The sequence below is a fragment of the Moschus berezovskii genome, chromosome 22 (genome assembly GCF_049115385.1).
Source record: "Moschus berezovskii isolate FMDL1 chromosome 22, NW_MosBer_1.0, whole genome shotgun sequence".
Classification (NCBI taxonomy): domain Eukaryota; kingdom Metazoa; phylum Chordata; class Mammalia; order Artiodactyla; family Moschidae; genus Moschus; species Moschus berezovskii.
The window spans coordinates 18401038-18417223 of record NC_142481.1 but is presented as its reverse complement, the minus strand read 5'-3'; the positions used below and the strand labels follow the sequence as shown (position 1 = coordinate 18417223).

The following is a 16186-nucleotide window of genomic DNA, read 5'->3' as shown; positions in this document are numbered from 1 at the left end:
CGGCTAAGAGACCCCCTAATCAGGATAACCATCACAGTGTTTTTCATGGAATACTTTTAAGTCCTACAGTCATGCTCAAAATTGTCCAAGCCAGGCTTCAGCAATATGTGAACCGTGAACTCCCAGATGTTCAAGCAGGTTTTAGAAAAGGCAGAGGCACCAGAGATCAAATTGCCAGCATCCGCTGGATCATGGAGAAAGCAAGAGAGTTCCAGAAAAACATCTATTTCTGCTTCATTGACTATGCCAAAGTCTTTGACTGTGTGGATCACAATAAACTGTGGAACATTCTGAAAGAGATGGGAATCCCAGACCACCTGACCTGCCTCTTGAGAAACCTGTATGCAGGTCAGGAAGCAACAGTCAGAACTGTACATGGAACAACAGACTGGTTCCAAATAGGAAAAGGAGTACGTCAAGGTTGTATATTGTCACCCTGCTTATTTAACTTATATGCAGAGTATATCATGAGGAACGCTGGGCTGGAAGAAGCACGAGCTGGAATCAAGATTGCTGGGAGAAATATCAATAACCTCAGATATGCAGATGACACCACCCTTATGGCAGAAAGTGAAGAGGAACTCAAAAGCCTCTTGATGAAAGTGAAAGAGGAGAGCGAAAAGGTTGGCTTGAAGCTCAACATTCAGAAAACAAAGATCATGGCATCTGGTCCCATCACTTCATGGCAAACAGTGTCAGACTTTATTTTTGGGGGCTCCAAAACCACTGTGGATGCTGATTGCAGCCATGAAATTAAGAGACGCTTACTCCTTGGAAGGAAAGTTATGACCAACCTAGATAGTATATTAAAAAGCAGAGACATTACTTTGCCAACCAAGGTCCGTCTAGTCAAGGCTATGGTTTTTCCCGTGGTCATGTATGGATGTGAGAGTTGGACTGTGAAGAAAGCTGAGCGCCGAAGAATTGATGCTTTTGAACTGTGATGCTGGAGAAGACTCTCGAGAGTCCCTTGGCCTGCAAGGAGATCCAGCCAGTCCATTCTAAAGGAGATCAATCCTGGGTGTTCATTGGAAGGACTGATGCTAAAGCTGAAACTCCAATACTTTGGCTACCTCATGCGACGAGTTGACTCACTGGAAAAGACTCTGATGCTGGGAAGGATTGGGGCAGGAGGAGAAGGGGACGACAGAGAATGAGATGGCTGGATGGCATCATCGACTTGATGGACATGAGTTTGAGTGAACTCCGGGAGTTGGTGATGGACAGGGAGGCCTGGCGTGCTGTGATTCATGGGGTCGCAAAGAGTCGGACACGACTGAGCGACTGAACTGAACTGACTTGTTCCTATGAGAACTGAACCACCTCCTCTTGACTACTGTTCTTATCCATGTGTAAGATGTGGGATCTCTGTTGTAGGATTATTCATATGGGGGCGCCCAGCTGTAGGAAGTGAAGGTTGTCAGGAGTGCCCTCGGGGATAGCTAGGAGGGGAAGTGGCAGCCCTCAGGGTCCAGCTAGTCTGAGAACTGGAGCCGGGAGGCCCCCTAGTGGGCGGAGGGCGCAAGTACATGATGAGTTTGGGGATTGTTTTTAACGCAGAGGTTGTCCTGAGATGGGGAAAGCGTGTGTCTCCTGAGGAAGGGGCTTCAGAAGGATCAAAGTGGCTTCTTGGAGGAGCCGATCCCAGCGGGCAGGTGAGAGTAAATTCCTGGGACGGGTGGCTGTTTCTGGCTTTCTCTTCCTTCTGAGCTGGGCTACTTTGCTTTCTAGCCCATTACTGCAAAGCTTTTTTCCTGACTGCCTCCAGTGTCAAAGCTGCTTTGCCCTGGGTTTCTCCTTATTGCCAGTGCAGCTTGTATCTTTTCTCTTCCTTTGTGTCTGCTGTGGAGGTGATCCCCACCTTTGCTTTCCACACTTGCTCCATCCTGGTTACTATGCTCCCTCACACAGATGTACCAAGTCATCACAGCATGGAGCCCTCTTCGAGTTCATGTGCCAGACTTTATCAAAAGTCAGAGCCAAGGGAATGCATCTGTGGCTGCTCTTTCTCTTTGGGCTCCAAACACAGAAGCCCTGTATTGGCTTTTCCCAAGACTGGTGGCTGCCACCATCCCTCTAGCCCTAGAGCCTTTGCACATGCAGGTCACTCTGCCTGGACCCACTCCCTGCCCATAAATTTAATTCCTGATCAGCTAAACAAATCTCAGCTAAACAAATAAGCTGGGCACCCAGGTTTTAACATTTCATCAAACACCCAGAATTTAGGGCCCTGGTCTGTAAGCTCTTTTCTGGGAGAAGCATCTTCTAGTTCATCGTGAGGAGTTATGCTGACCTGATGGCTGTGGAACTGAGGAAGCAGTGTGAGAGTCAGACCGTGAGGCGGGTAGATCACCCATGATCATATAAGGCAGGGTGCCAAACCCGCCTGACCTTAGAATGTCTCCCCTGATGTTGACACCTGGTGACACCTCTAACTGTGCTTTTGTTAACTGCTGAACTTTCATGTACTGAGAGAATCAGAATTCTCTTGATGTGCATCTCCTCAGTAGAGGGTGGAGACACTCTAGGCCAGGGTCTGTCTGAGTTGTTTACTCTTATCTTCACAGTGCCTGGCCTGTGGTTGTTACTGCGGCTTGAGCCGGACCCTGTCCTGACCTTTAGAGTCTCAGTTTAGGACCTTTCTCCCTCACTGATTTGCACCAAGTACAACCTGAGTTGCCAGATGAAGGAGTCACAGGTGGGATAAAAGCACAAAAACAGGTTTCCGCAAATACCGTACATGCTGCACATCAAGTGTGTGTCCCAGGAAGTACACACACAGATGTGCCTTTGTGGCTGGAGACTCCTGAGTGCTGGGTCCACTGCTGTGTGTGTGTGTGAGAGAGAGGTAGGGAGGTTGGTTGAGGTGAGTGAGAAGGGGCGGAAGGGAGAGGAGAGGAAGACATGGAGATTGGGAGGGAGATGAGGGAGGGGGCGTGAGACTGAGAGACACTGGGAGAACTAGGTACTGTGAGGGACAGGTGTTGAGGGTACACTGTGAGAGATTGAGTGACAGAGGCGGTGGGAGAGGAGCACTGTGAGAGAGTTTGAGAGGGGGGTTCACTGCCTTGAGAGGATGAGAGAACAGAGAGAAAGACTGAGAAAGGCCTTGAGAGATGGAGTGAGCCAGAGGAGGAGAGAGATTGATTTAACCGAGGGGAACAGAACCTCGGGTCTTTTTCTCGCAAGGCAGGGGGCCCCCAGGGACTGGTGATTTGGAAATATTTGGATGACTTGGTCCACAAATAGATTCACCTTCTCTAAGTGACAAAGGCTGTGGTATGTGTGTACGTGGTGTTGGGCTGGGATGGTCTCTTGGAGGTGGGTCTTGACCACAGGGTGCCTACATAGCAGAATAGGAGGAAATGGTGTTCACTTCTCCTGGTCAGTGCTCCCTGCCTCTCTTTGGTCAGGAAACAAAGACGAGAGCTTGCTGAACTGTAGATAAACTTTTGAGTGCCTCCTGTAGGCTTGTTCTGGAGGGGCCTAGAAGGGAATAATAGGCATTTGGGGTAATTATTTATGGGACCTGGGAGGGTCTGGCATAGGAATCCACAGTGGCAGAGGTCTGGAGTGCAAGGTGGGAGGAGGAATGATTTGGAGTCAGTGGGCCGATCCTGGGGGTGATGCACAGTTGAGTGGGGTGATGAGTGGGGCTGTGCTTAACCACTGTCTCCTTCCGCCTCAACTCGCATCCGTAAGGCTGGTCTTCTATAGCTGATGCCCCCTGGGAGGAGGGCAAAAAGGTGAGAGTAGACTCAGCCTTGGGGGGCTTCAGGAGGGCCTTGGGTTGGGATCTGAGGACAGGTCTTGGGGTGGGGGCAGCACCCACGTTGTTGATGACCTTCCAGCCAGCAGCTCTGGAGGACCTGCCCCTGTGTGGTGCGTGGACTTCAGGCCTGCATGTGCCTGAAGTGGGTGTGTGGGTACCTGTCTGGGAGAGGGGTGCACATGCCCTGGGTACTCGGTGACTACTGGGAGCAAGTCTGGGTTGGGGGTTCTAAAATGGAAGGGCACACATGACCTGGGGTGGACAGGAGGAGGCTCTTCCACAGCTATCCCAGGATAGCTGTGTGGCACCATGTTCTGGAGTAGCAGACTGGTCTGAGGCTACAAGTGCTTATGAGGCCCCTGGTTCCTGGAGACAGAGCTCATGAAGTGTCTGGGAGCTTGGAGAACTGGGGGAACACAGCTGGAGTGGCAGATGCTTCCCCCTCCCATCTTCCTGCTCTGGCCCTGAGGACGCAGCTGGGCTGCCTTCTCTAACCCTGGGGGAGTGTGTCACGTGGGCCCTTTGCTGTCCTGCAATGAGGGTCACCGCAGAGGGCAGAGCAGGCCTGGGTGTCGCCCCAGGGACACCAGGACCCTCAGGTCTCCCTGTGCTGCAGGGACTATGGCCCTGAAACATCTCGCACTTCAATGGGAAGCACTCAGCACTGGGGTTGGTGTGCCTGTCACATACACATTTGTCCGTCACTATCTTCTCACCTGTTGCCCCCAGCATCCCGCACTAGTGCACACCCTCCTCCACCTGTGCTGTGCAGGCGTACCTGCTCATGTCTCACACATACCTGTGCTGCCCACTGGTTACCTGATGGTCCCACAAACTCCACCTTATCTTCCTGAAGTTACCTGCCGCACATTTGTCACTGGCACCTGTATGACCCAGCTGACTGACTGCTCTGTGATAGTGTCTGGGCCATCAGTGTTCCATCCACGGTTGGCCTTGTGGACACCAGGGGTGGGGCTCAAACCCAGGAAGAGGCATTTCACTGGCTCGATGTTTACTCACCCTCCTTCAACCTCAGATTGCTTTGGAAACTTCCTCTTCCATCTGAGCAATGATAATAGAGGATTTCCAGGCCTCTTCAGCTGGGCTCTGCGTGGCCCATGGTCTGGTGTGGCCACATTCCTGAGCTGTGTGGCTCTCAGCCAGGGGCTGAGATATGTATATATCCTTGCAGACATATGGGGCCTTTTGAGGCTTAACCTGTTCCCAAGCCACCCCTCCTTGTCTCCCTGCCCAGCTTGGCTCAGCTCTCTCCTTTCACATTTGGGCATTCTGGTCCCCTGCCACACCTGAGTCACCTCTAACCGTGGAAATGGGGGAGTCACTGACTCTGGTGAGAAGGGCTCCCTCCAGCGTGGGAACAAGCTTTCATGGGGATGAAGGGAGTCCTATTGCCAGACGGAGGGCAGTCTTCAGAGTCAGAGGGCTGTGTTGATGGAGGAGATCAAACTGACGAGGCCTGTACCATGCACACTGGGACCCTGTCTCTTGCGGGGTTAGGAGCCTCTCATGTGGGTGAGGAAAGTCCTAAGGGAAGATCACGGAGCCCTGGGTGGGGGTCGGGCTGCCTCACTACAACATGTCAGTGGGAAGATTGCACTTAGCTCTGATGTGGACTGACCCACACTCCCTTAGTCTCCTTTCTTTAGAAAAAAAAAATTTAAAGACTTTATTATACTTCATCTGATTAGAGAAAAAATACCTTGTTGGTTTTGGGACTAAGCAACTGGGTGTATTCCATTTTCCTAAAGGTTAGGACAGGCTCATGTGGGAGTGTAAAGAGAAAATTCTGTTTTACTCTTTAGGGATGTCTGCTGTGTGGAGCAAGCTGGTGGAGTTTGGAGCTCAGGGAAGATGAAGTCAGGGCAGGAGATACACATTTGGTAACTATGCGTTTATAGAGATATTTGAAGTTGAGGATGAGATCATGTGGAAGGAGGCTGAGATCAGAAAGGAGAGGAGGCCCAAATCTGAGCTCTGGGCTTATTTTTCCCTCAGCAAAGGGGATGGAGCATGGCGTGCTAATGATGTGGATGGGCATGGGGAGGGGGTGGTTGAAGGTGGCTTCAGAGAAGCCATGGGGGAAAAGGGCAGAGAGAGGAGGATAGGAGGCTGCTGAAGGTGTTCAGACCTTGAACAAAGCTGTTTCAGAGCTGCAGTGGGGGAGACATAGATCTGAGCTCCTAGAGATGAAGAAAGGGAAGGAAAAGGAGGCAGCCAGCTCCCCCAGGTATATGGGGCGGAGGTGCAGCAGCGGGAGGGGTTGGGTCAGGGCGAGTTCTTATAGGATGCTGAGGCCTGTTTGAAGCTCCCTGCCCACATCTGTTAAGAGCATGTACACTCCATGTGTGTGTTGCCAGGGTTGTCTTCCCCACCGGAGCCCAGTCCACATGGGGGCAGGGTCTGTGACTGCAGTGGTCACAGCTGTGTCCACTAGGAGCCCAGCATCCAGCTCCTAACGTGCTGGTGAATGTTGGTTAAGGACCAATACTTGTAAAGCACTCAGGATGCTAACAGGTGAGTAATAAATACTCAGTAAAAGTACATAGTATATTAAAAAGCAGAGACATTACTTTGTCAACCAAGGTCTGTCTAGTCAAGGCTATGGTTTTTCCCATGGTCATGTATGGATGTGAGAGTTGGACTGTGAAGAAAGCTGAGCGCTGAAGAATTGATGCTTTTGAACGGTGGTGTTGGAGAAGACTCTTGAGAGTCCCTTGAACTGCAGGGAGATCCAACCAGTCCATCCTAAAGGAGATCAGTCCTGAGTGTTCATTGGAAGGACTGATGCTGAAGCTGAAACTCCAATACTTTGGCCACCTCATGTGAAGAATTGACTCATTGGAAAAGACCCTGATGCTGGGAGGGATTGGGGGCAGGAGGAGAAGGGGATGACAGAGGATGAGATGGCTGGATGGTATCACCGACTCGATGGACATGAGTTTGAGTGAACTCCGGAAGTTGGTGATGGACAGGGAGGCCTGGCGTGCTGTGATTCATGGGGTTGCAAAGAGTCGGACACAACTGAGTGACTGAACTGAACTGAACTGAAAAGCGCATAACTGTTGGCTGCAGACCAGGAAGTAGCTGAAGACTGAGTGGTTCTGGAGGTCTTGCTCCAGATCCTGAGGGAAGGAGCAGTTAGAGATGCCCAGTGGCACCATGCAGGCCAGCTTTGTGTGCCAGCACTGTAGCCAGCCCTTGAAACTGGACTGTGTCACCATCCAGGAATCCACTGCTCCATCACTACCCCCAGCCTGCGTCAAACCAGGAGAGAAGTAGGAAGGGACTAACTCAGGAGAGAAGCCACTTATCAACCGCCATCAGGTTGTGTCTCACACATTCATCCCCCAGCCTGGTTGATGTCTGTGGAAAGTGCCAACAGCTTCACTCTGACTGGGAGGCGTCTGACACAGCCCCAGGGAGAACATTAGCTAAAAAGTAAAATCACTGGAGGCTTTCTGACTTCCTGTCGGTGCAAACAGGTATGGATCATCAGTGGTTGAGCAAGGCACAGACTCTGTTTTAGGCCAGCTGGACACTCAGCTCAATCTCCCTGAAGACAAGTGATAGAGCTGCAAACGCTGTTTGGAGGTCTCAGAGCAAATGAATGAAGATGATGGTTAACAGCTACACATGGAGCTAAAGGAACTGGCCTTGGGGGAGGAGAGGCTGATTAGGAGCTGAAAGAAAAGAACTTCACAATAGTGGCAGGATATCTTGAGTGTGTCCAGGCTGAGGCTGAGACTAGACCGTTGGAAGCTCAGTATCAGAGGGAACACACTGAACTTAAACAATGACAGCTGGAAGGCGATGATGAGCTGAAGGGTGTAGAAAACCAGATGCCTTATATTCCTGGGGAAGTAAACAAGCTGAATGCTGCTGGGAGCTGGACGGTGTTGCTACCAATGCCCTGGCCAGTAGGATGGGTTTGAAGTTTTAGAGGTTTTGGCTTGTTCCCTGTGGAGTCTGAAGTCTCAGACAAATGTAAGGAGCTGCTGATACACTGGTCTGGGGTCTGCGTTTTATCTGAACAGTAGGTTTCCTGGGCTGTGTGCAGCAGTTCGCAGAAGAGGCTGAGAAAGAGGACTTCCTTACAGGCTGGATGTGAGAGGCCAAGATGGAAGACAGAGGGGGCAGTGGTGGCTCCAATTCTGTCAAACCCAGTTCAGCTCTGAGGAACAGTGGACGGAAACTCTCAAGTTCATACTGTTGAATGTTAAGTAGGGCCTTGCTTGGGTATCCTCACAGTTTCATAATAAATGAACTCCTTTTTTTCCTTATGAAGATACTTGCCTTAAAGATGTAAGTTTTTTGTTTGCAAAAAAAGTTCTAAATTAAATTCAGGTCATATCAAACAGCAGCACATGTTTACAGTACCAAAAAAAAAAAAAACAGGAAAAGCCACTCTGTTTTAAAATTTCCATTGATAGTTTCCAGAATTACAACAGGCCATGTATAGTGACCAGCCCATGTCATAATTTTGACTCATAACCCCATGCTTTCCTTTTCAAACTCTTATCTTCAAAGTGTTTAGCTTAAGTTTGCTTGTATTTTTTTTAAAGCCTCAGTTGAATTGAGATTGGTGTGTTTTCACTGGATTTTATCTCTCTCAACTTCCTGTACTCAAAATACGAAATATAAAATTTTATCTCCACTGAGATGATTAAATGTGTAAGCTACATGGTTGGATAATGTGAGAAAATGACAACAAATAAGCTTTGGTCACCATATGATGTGATTGAAAGTTTGTACTGTAACATATCTTTCTTGGTACTAGGTTCTAGTACCAAATGGCCACTCTGCTCTGTGTTAGAGATATGAAATGGTGTTGGATAATGTTTCCCACCCTGAGTCACGTGGCCATTTTGAGTCTTTTCCCCCTCTTTCTGCTGCTGGGCCTCATCTCACCCCACAGTGCTGCTCTGAACCTCCTTGCCTTTTCCAGTTGTCTCCCTTCCCACTCTGCTCAGGGCTGGGTATGACCCTCCCCGACCCTTCATCAAGAGGAAGTGTGGGCTCAGTTCCTCCTCCTCCAATGGAAACTCTTTGGCTTGCAGCAGCCCTGGTCACCTCCTTGCCAGGGTCGTAGGGAGCATGACTTGAAAGCTTTTTCATGCTGTCCCCACCCTAAAGATGCTCCCTAGACCTACAGCCCTTTCCTTTTCTTCTTGTCCTTTTAAATATTTTATATCAAGACATAAATGTACAGTGAAGCTAGAAAACATGTTCAATTTGAAGGAAAGAAGAACACGTGGCAGCGGATCTGTTTCCAAGTGAAAGATTGCTGCTGTGAGCCGTGAGTTTCGTCAGGATTCGTGACCTCTGGAGGAGAGGATTTCGTCCCAGGGTCTGAGACAAGGCTTGACTACTTGGAGCTTTTTGTGTAGTAACGTTTTATTAATATATAGAGATAGGGAAAGCTTCCGAGATAGACATCAGAAGGGGACAGAAAGAGTGCCCCCTTGCTAGTTTTTAGTAAGGTATTTTATGTCTGTTCAGTTCAGTTGCTCAGTTGTTTCCGACTCTCCGCGACCCCATGTATCACAGCACGCCAGGCCTCCCTGTCCATCACCAACTCCCGGAGTTCACCCAAACTCATGTCCACAGAGTCGGTGATGCCATCCAGCCGTCTCATTCTCGGTCATCCCCTTCTCCTCCCGCCCCCAACCCTTCCCAGCATCAGAGTCTTTTCCAGTGAGTCAACTCGTCGCATGAGGTGGCCAAAGTATTGCAGTTTCAGCTTTAGCATCAGTCCTTCCAATGAACACCCAGGATCGATCTCCCTTAGAATGGACTGGTTGGATCTCCTTGCGGTACAAGGGACTCTCAAGAGTCTTCTCCAACACCACAGTTCAAAAGCATCAATTCTTCGGCGATCAGCTTTCTTCACAGTCCAGACTTTCTTATGTCTGTTAGAAAGCTATTAATCAGATAAGAGAGTCCCCTCAAGGCTGAGGGAGTTTCACCAGGCCTTTCTCCCACAACATGCATTTTTGAGATGGGATGGCACAAGTTATGTCATCCCTGGCCATAAAACAATCGACAGAATACTGGTTTGTTGAGCCATTATCAGCCCAAGGTTTGAGGAAAGAAAAAGTCTCAGGTGGAAACATTTTGAAGAAAGGCAGATTCCAAAGTAAACACATGGTTTCATCAGCATAGCTTAGGAAAAACGTTTCCATTAGAAAAACATTGGTTAGCTCAAGGCAGAACCAGGTGGAAGCCTCTTTTAGTTTTGTGTAGAGAAGGAAAAAAAAAGTTTGCCACTTGCGGTTTATTTCCTCCTGCCACCTGGGGACCTCTGGCCTTCCTACCTATTACCCTCTCATTCCCCCCTTTTCTTTTAGGAGAATTATGTTGCTTAGGGGAAGGGGCGACGTTCTCATTCCATAATTGCTTCTGAGCTGACAAGGGGAATCATCCCTAAATTGGTGAGGCAGCATATTGTCCTAACCCTCTTATTGAGGGTCTCTGATCCAGAGGCCCCAAGTAGTAGTTGGAGGAACTTGTGGCACTCATAGGAGTTTGGACAACCATTTGTAACTCAGAAGCCTTCATGTGGCTAGAAACAAATCCAGCTACACAGTTACAGATGCAGGGAGCAAACAGCAAAAACAGAACAATCAGAATTACTACAATTAAGATAGTTTTCCACCATGGGCAACTAGTTAACATCTCCCAAAGTGAAGCAACTGAGGCTTCAGAGTACCCATAGCCTGAATCATCTTGTTCATGTATTTAGTAAAGTGAGTGACATTAGTGTAAGGTCAAAACAGCCCAATGATGTTAGATAAAAAGAACTCAGACACCAAATAGGTGGTGTAACAGGCTTTAATGGCATGGCGCTCCTGGGCGGGGTTCCCGGACCCAAGCAAGTGAGGTCGAGGAAGTCCGCACGCAAACAAAGACAAGAGGCAGCTTATATAGCTTTGCAGTAAGAAACAGTGAAAATTTTCCCGAATAAGGCAAGATTTGGAATGGTGGTCCCTTACAGGTCAGTTAGCCAGGGTGGTAAGACCGGGTTGGTTGCCCGATCTGCTCAAGGTTGTGCTGACGCAGTGGAATAGTTCTTGCTGTTTCTGGGCAAGATGCTGTTTCTGGACAGGAGGTTAGGAGGGGGAGGTTAGGAGAGGGATGATTTCTACCAGGAACTGGTATATCGAGGACATTCCAGCAGTGGGGGAGGGAATGAGGGAATAGAGCACAATAGTCAGAGTTCTGGTGGGACTTTTCCCGCCGGTGGGAAAGGGAAGGGGAGCAGGAGAGGCCAGAATGGCCACCGAGGTCCGACCTTACAGTTAGTGCTTACTGTAAATATTGGCACAAGTTCCTCCTTGTGTGACTGTTAGAATCTAAGGCCAATCTGTTGTTCAGCATTAAGGGCTGAAATAGCTTTTTGAGAATCTTGTAAGGCTTGTTGAGTAAAGTTAGAACATCAACTCTTAGCATCATGTCAGTAGTTCCCAGAGAGGGAACGAATGTTGCAGCCAAGTAATCTTTCCAATGAAATACAGACCTGTCCAATGATTCTAAGGTGTGGCGAATTAGCAGACTTCTCTGGAAGCTCTGAAAATATGAAGCCATGAGTAAAAGCTAGACCTACGGTGCTTCTCCCTATCCAGCCAGGGGGACGCCATGCCCATAGGTAAGAGCCACATATCCATTAGGTCCCATTTGGAACAAACCAGTGTGACTGAGGGATCCAGTCTCAATCAGTGTCTGGCCAGGCAAAAGGAGGACCTGTACTGGGGTTGGAAAACACAGGAATGATTACAGGCATATTTCTTGAGGAAAAAACCCTAGTTGTTTCCAGTCATTATAGTTGTTCTAATTTCTGGGGATGACTCTGTTTGTTCCCAGCATATGGGAGCACTAGACATTAGGTGTCCCTTTTCAGGAGTTAGCCATATGACCTCATCCCAGAAGGAAACAGCAACCCACTCCAGTACTCTTGTCTGGAGAATCCCATGGATGGAGGAGCCTGGTAGGCTATAGTCCATGGGGTCGCAAAGAGTCAGACATGACTGAGTGACTTCACTTTCACTTTCATATTTTATAAATATCAGGTAAAAATCCATCAGATCTAGACCCACTTGTCTTCTTATGTGCAGCAAAATCGTCATTAAACCAAGTTAAAGCAATCCGAATTAAAAGTCACATTATGTCCGTAGTTAAGGTGCAAAGTGTTAACACCAGTCCATTTTAGGACTGTTAGATGTCATCAGATTAAGAAGAGGCATCACAAATGATTTTTGTTGAAGGTAGTCACAGCCTAGGAGAAAGTCCTTTCCTTGAAGTGGAGACTCCCACCACAGGAAGTCTTCCACTGATGAGGAGGGGTGCGCTCTGTAGATCCAGCAATTAAACTGATTGTGGAATATGGCTTAGGAATGAGCCCAGGACAGGAAGGCATTATCTTGAGAGTTAAACAGCAGACTCAGGATTTTGGAGTCAGCAGAAGCAGACCCATATATGTATATGTATATATATATATATATCAGGCCCATTTGAAAAGTGAAAAAGTAGAAGCATAGAGAATAAAGATAAAATGATTGGCTTAGCCTGAGGGGTCAGGATACCATTTTTTAACTCAAGTGTGCATCCACGAATCAATTCCTGGCACCTTGACAGTTGTGGGAGAAGAAAGAATAATGTGGTTAGGGCCTTCCCAGAGGGCCTCAAGAGATGGCCCCCCAGGTCCCAATGTCTTTATCAGGACCTTAGTTCCTGGCTTAAACCATGGCTTCTTTGACTCAAAGCCTGGGTCATGCGTCACCTCCTGGAGTTCTTGTGATGCCTGTTGAAAAGCTGAAATCTGCCACAAACTTTAAACTTAGTTATTGGTTCTTCTAACAACAATGACTGACAAACATTGAACTCTGACCCTGTGGGCAAGCTCAAAGCAGGAGCTTGCAGGAGAGCAGTTTGTAGAGCCTTCAAAGCCTTCTGCGTATCTAGAGACCAAACCAGTTTGTCGGTTTTGGCTTGCTGAGTTTCAGTTATAAGTTTATATAAAGGCTGGGCAAGTTCTCCATAACGTGGAATCCAAATGTGACAGTAGCCTGTGATGCCCCCAGATCCTCTTAGATGTCTTGAAGTCATAGGTAGGGGATGATTTAGTTTAGGCTTAATTCTCTCAGGGCCTATGGCATGATCAGAAACTCATGTGAAAACAGCACAGAGTCCTAGTTGCAGCTTAGAGGACAACTGAAACAATAACGTTTGGCTTGTCCAGACATTGCAGTTACAGTAGTGGACTGGGGAGAAAGTGGGCCAGGGGCTCCAGTAAGCTTCTTCCTGGTGTCTAGAAGAAAATTGACTGATTGGCCCCCCGCAGTTATTAACACCTGGGGTTTCTCAGGTATAATTAGAATGGAAGCTTGTGTGGGGACCCCTGGGCACTTTAGTCCTGATTGTCTTGAGAGTCCAGCCCCTGGGTCCTATGCCTCTGGGGGCAGTCTCTCCTCCAGTGTGGTCCTTTGCAGATTGGACATGGACCTGGGGTCAGCTTAGAAGCCTGAGGGCAATCCTACTTGAGGTGCCCCTCCTTTTCACAGTAATCGCAAATCTGTCCCTTTCCACCCCGGTCCCTCTGGGCACTTTTCTCAGGCTGTCTCAGAACGGTTCTGACCACCATTATTCGGGCTTCAGTCTGTTCCTTGGTCTTTCTCTGCCTTTCCTTCCTCTCCTCATATTCCTTGCCATAATAAACTGTCTAAGCCAGTTGTAACAGATTATTTAAAGACTGATTTGGTTCATACGCCTGTTTTAGTAGCTTAAAGTGGGTATTAGGTGGAGAAGGCGATGGCATCCTACTCCAGTACTCTTGCCTGGATAATCCCATGGACAGAGGAGCCTGGTAGGCTGCAGTCGGACACGACTGAGCGAATTCACTTTCACTTTTCACTTTCATGCACTGGAGAAGGAAATGGCAACCCACTCCAGTGTTCTTGCCTGGAGAATCCCAGGGACGGGGGAGCCTGGAGTGCTGCCATCTATGGAGTCGCACAGAATCGGACACGACTGAAGCGACTTAGCAGCAGCAGCAGCAGTGGATATTAGGAACCGACTGAGTGAGAAATCTATCCTTTAAGATCATTCTTCACTCTTCACTTTTGGGATCAATCTCTGTGAATCTGTGAAGGGCTTCTCACAGTCTGTCTAGAAATTTACTGGGTGCTTCCTTCTTTTCCTGTTCTATGTTTGCCAGTTTGGCATAGTTTAAAGTCTGAGCATGTACTTGCCTGAGTCCTTCAAGAATACATCTGTCAAAATGACTCTGATTCCATCTTTAGCAGTGTTATAGTCCCAGTCCGGTTCTTTAGTTGAGACTGCCGGATTCCCAGTAGGGAGGGCGGTTATCTCATCCTCCCTCTTTCCTGCTGATTCATTACCAAGCCATTCATCTCTATAGGCAATAGCTTTCTCCAAAACGGAAGTTTTTGAGTCAGGACTTAGCGTTTGCCCCAGGATATGACTGTGTGGATCACAGTAAACTGTGGAAAATTCTGAAAGAGATGGGAATAGCAGACCTCCTGACTTGCTTCTTGAGAAATCTGTATGTAGGTCAGGAAGCACCAGTTAGAACTGGACATGGAACAACAGACTGGTTCCAAATAGGAAAAGGAGTATGTCAAGGCTGTAAGTTGTCACCCTGCTTATTTAACTTATATGCAGAGTTCAGTTCAGTTCAGTCACTCAGTTGTGTCTGACTTTTTGCAACCCCATGAACTGCAGTACACCAGGCCTCCCTGTCCATCACCAACTCCCGGAGTCCACCCAAACTCATGTCCATTGTGTTGGTGATGGCATCCAACCATCTCATCCTCTGTCTTCCCTTTCTCCTCCTCCTCTCAATGTTTCCCAGCATCGGGGTCTTTTCAAATGAATCAGGTCTTCACAGCAGGTGAACAAAGTATTGGAGTTTCAGCTTCAACATCAGTCCCTCCAATGAACATCCAGGACTGATCTCCTTTAGGATGGGCTGGTTGGATCTCCTTGCAGTCCAAGGGACTCTCAAGAGTCTTCTCCAACACCACAGTTCAAAAGCATCAATTCTTTGGCGCTCATTTTTATAGTGTAACTCTCACATCCATACATGACTACTAGAAAAACCATAGTCTTGACTACACAAACCTTTGTTGGCAAAGTAATGTCTCTGCTTTTTAATATGCTGTCTAGGTTGGTCATAACTTTCCTTCCAAGGAGCAAACATCTTTTAATTTCATGGCTGCAATCACCATCCGCAGTGATTTTGGAGCCCAGAAAAATAAAGTCATCCACTGTTTCCCCAGCTATTTGCCATGAAGTGAGGTTATCAGTATTTCTACCAGCAATCTTGATTCAAGCTTGTGCTTCCTCCAGCCCAGCATTTCTCATGATGTACTCTGCATATAAGTTAAATAAGCAGGGTGACAATATACAGCCTTGACATATTCCTTTTCCTATTTGGAACCAGTCTGTTGTTCCATGTCCAGTTCTAACTGTTGTTTCCTGACATCATGAGAAAGGCTGGGCTGGATTAAGCACAAGCTGGAATCAAGATTGCCAGGATATCAATAACCTCAGATATGCAGATGACACCACCTTTATGGCAGAAAGTGAAGAAGAACTAAAAAGCCTGTTGATGAAAGTGAAAGAGGAGAGTGAAAAAGTTGGCTTAAAGCTCAACGTTCAGAAAACTAAGATCACAGCATCTGGTCCCATCACTTCATGGGAAATAGGTGGGGAAACAGTGGAAACAGTGACAGACTTTATTTTGGGGGGCTCCAAAATCACTGCAGATGGTGACTGCAGCCATGAAATTAAAAGATACTTGCTTCTTGGAAGGAAAGTTATGACCAACCTAGATAGCATATTAAAAAGCAGAGACATTACTTTGCCAACAAAGATCTGTCTAGTTAAGGTTATGGTTTTTCCAGTAGTCATGTGTGGATGTGAGAGTTGGACTATAAAGAAAGCTGAACTCTGAAGAATTGATGCTTTTGAACTGTGGTGTTGGAGAAGACTCTTGAGAGTCCCTTGGACTGCAAGGAGATCCAACCAGTCCATCTTAAAGGAGATCAGTCCTGGGTGTTCATTGGAAGGACATGTTGAAGCTGAAACTCCAATACTTTGGCCACCTGATGCAAAGAACTGACTCATTTGAAAAGACCCTGATGCTGGGAAAGATTGAGGGCAGGAGGAGAAGGGGACAAGAGAGGGTGAGATGGTGGATGGCATTACCAACTCAGGGGACAAGGATTTGGGTGGATTCCGGGATTTGGTAATGGACAGGGAGGCCTGGCGTGCTGTGGTCCATGGGGTCGCAAAGAGTCGGACACGACTGAGTGACTGAATTGAACTGACACATGACGTCCTTCCAAGTAAGATAATAAAGCAGAGTAACACCCT

General features: G+C 47.9%; 1 pseudogene; it reads left to right on the top strand.

Moving 5' to 3' along the window:
- Nucleotides 1-6086: 6086 nt before the first annotated feature.
- On the top strand, nt 6087-8911 carry LOC148774370 (beclin-1 pseudogene; annotated as a pseudogene).
- The last annotated feature ends 7275 nt before the right edge of the window (nt 8912-16186 follow it).